The sequence below is a fragment of the Dipodomys spectabilis genome, unplaced genomic scaffold, assembly GCF_019054845.1.
Source record: "Dipodomys spectabilis isolate Male_0828 unplaced genomic scaffold, ASM1905484v1 ptg000066l, whole genome shotgun sequence".
NCBI lineage: Eukaryota > Metazoa > Chordata > Mammalia > Rodentia > Heteromyidae > Dipodomys > Dipodomys spectabilis.
In genome coordinates, this window is record NW_024870743.1 from 12,103,907 (window position 1) to 12,107,037 (window position 3,131).

Genomic DNA, 3,131 nt, shown 5'->3' on the forward strand with positions numbered 1-3,131 from the left:
AGTGCCTCACGTGATTAGCCCTCTCAATTCCACTTTGCAGAGAAAAGAGCTTTTAAATTTTTGCATGGATTTTATCTGCTCTTCCTAAATAAGCTACTTTTCTCCATTAAGCAAAAAGAAAAGCAAAATGCCATTAGTCCATCCAGAAGATTTGTCTTGTGCATTAGTTCAAATGATTCCTCTACATGATGTTCTGGCTTCTAAATGCTTAGCTGCTGACCGGTCATGCAGACGGACAGACGGCTTCCTGGGAGCTTTCCACCTCCTCCCGCCTCTTGCAGAACCAGCGTCTGGGAAATGGGGCTGTGGCTTGTCCCCATGACAACAGGATGAGCCTGGTTGGCCCTAATCCCCATGGTTTACCCCTGGCCTGGTTCCAAGCCTCTGATTTCAGCACAGCAGGAACACAGGGTGCCTTGGAGGTCTGAGGCCAGGAAGAGCTCAGGCCTCTGTGTAGCCAGGTGCTGCTGTGTTTATTTTTTAAAGCCCAGATGAGGCCTGGCTGGGTGGCCAGATCACACCCACCCCTCCAAGCAGCATCAGCCTGGGCACCAAGCCCAGGGCCCTCAGCAGCCCCTTGTCACCTGGGAGTAGGGCTGTCTGCACTGCACTTTGGAGGTCCTAAATGGGTCCTTTTATTCCCCACTTCTACAAGGTAGACCTCAAACCCCTGGGTTGCTGGCTAGATCATCCTAAAGCTGATGAGTAGGCTGTGAGCCAGAAGAAACTGGCTGAGACTGAGAAGCAATGCTAGTGCTTCTATAAGCAGAAGGTGAGGATGGCTATCTGGAGGGAGGACCCAGCCCTAGAAATGCCTGCCTTAGTCCCCCTCCTTGTGCCAAATCAGATAACAGACAGGAAAACTTTACCTCATGCACTGCATGAAAGGGAAGAAGAAATCATCCCAGTATTCATGCCGAGTCTGCTGAACTGTGCATCCAAGTTAGAGGGTTCCACTCAGGGCCTTGGAAGTTCTGTCTTCCCACAAGCTCTCTTTTTTTCTCAGAAGCTCATCTCTTAAGTATCCACTCGGGCCATGGAATGTCTTCTATGTGTGTTTTACACACATTATCTCTATCCTCCTGATGACCTGGAGTGAATATATCCATGAGTGACTGCTGTAGATCCTTTAGCTCAGAGCAGTTCTATCCACCAGCCAGTAAGGTCAAGGCCCAAATTCAAGGTCAAAGCTGCCTCCTGGCAAAGCCTGGGATGTTCCCTGCTTCATGCTACCTCCAGCTCGGATGCTTTAGGTGTTTGTTATGAGTTGAGACCTCTCAAGGAGGTCGAGGCATTTTAGGCTGGTTCTCAGGCTCAATCCAACATGTATTGTCTTGTGCAGAAAACTAGTGTCTTTTGACACTAGTGTGTGGCAATACGTTTGGCTTTGTGTATTGGAGAGGGGCTATGTGCTGTGGATACCTGGAGCCAGAGACCTGGCACTGACCCACCCTCAGAGGGGCAAAAGTGTCATGGCTGAGTGGGAAATGGAATGAACTGGAAGGTCTGCCAGAGGGTTCCACTGAAAAGACTTGACAAAGGACTATTACAGGCTCTAGATAGGACTAAGAGTTCTGACAAAGAGTTAACAGAGTTGGTCAATAAAAGCAAGGAATGTGCTAGGTCCTGGTGGCTCATGCCTGTAATCCAAGCTATTCAGGAAGGTGAGATCTGAGGATCACAGTTCAAAGTCAGCTCAGGCAGGAAAGTCCCGTGAGACTCTTGTCTCCAATGAACCACCAGAAAACCAAAAGTGGTCCTGTCAGTCAAAGAGGTCGAGGGTTAGTCAAGTAAAAAAGAGCTCAGGGGCAGTGCCATGGCTCTTAAATTCAAGCCCCACGATCAGCCAAAAAAAAATACTGATATACTTAAAGCTATAATATTTGCAACAAACATATTAAAAAGTTATTCAAGCCAAGTGACATGTCTGTAATCTGAGCCAGATCAGGCTGTAAAGTCCAGGAGACAATAGAGACCAAAAAGCTAAGGCCTTGAGTACAAGCTCCTGTAGAGACACACACTTGAAAAAGTTTTTCGTTATTTATGGGGAAAAAGTTAATAGACACTCTATATTTATTTGTTTCTGGTAATACCACATGAAGGACCTCAAAGGCTAGCTACAGTAGGCATCTAGGATGGGCGGGAGATGGCAGGGACTGGCCATGGGAACCTGGGTGGTCTGGGGCTCCCCCAGCCAGAATCCAAACTTACCAAGGCAGGGAACAAATGAGAGGGGAAGAAAACATACCCCAGATCTTTGGGGTTTTGTTGTTGCTGTTGATCATGGAGCTTGAACTCAGAGCCTGGGCACTGTCCCTGAGCTCTTTTTGCTCAAGGCTAGCACTCGAATGTTTTGAGCCACAGCATCACTTCCAGTTTCTTTGGTAGTTTACTGGAGACAAGAGTCTCACAAAATCCTGCTCGGGCTGGCTTTTAATTGAAATCCTCAGATCTCAACCTCCTGAGTAGGTAGGATTATAGGTGTGAGCCACCAGGGCCTAGCTAGTTCACTGATTTTTCTTTTTCCTCTCCACCCTAAATCTCCTGCTCAGCTTCCTTTTAGCAAGAGAGACCCTGGAGTAATCACAAGAGAGCCCTCAGCTTGGAGGACAGAGAAACAAACAGAAAATGTTGAATACAACACATACAGACTTAGAATCCCCCCTCCTTCCCTCCTCAGCAGTTGGGATTAATCACATTATCTTCTTTCCTCTAGGATCTGTACTCAGCAAGTCTAATCCTTTTAGCATTTCAGGAGGCTTAGCCTTTCCTCTGCAGTCCTTGAGACACATCCTCTGCCCTGAGCAGGCAGGCATAATCCAACATGAGTGGGAGTCCTAAGAGGACAGAATTTATAAGGGACAAAAGAATTCATTGTGGCTCAACCCAATCTCAGAGCCTTTGCTGTTATTTGTCAGGACATTCAAGGAACTTAGAGCTGCGAGGTCTTTAGGGGCATCTGTCCTCACATTCTCATTGCCTGGACAGAGAGCCTCAGGCACAGCAAGAGGAAAGAACACTTGTGCCCCATAGACCAGCCTTCCTTGGTCTTGAAAACTCACTCACCATCTCTGCAGGAAGCCACCAACATCCCACTGGGTTTGTGCTTCATCGTGCAACTGTGGTTTTCA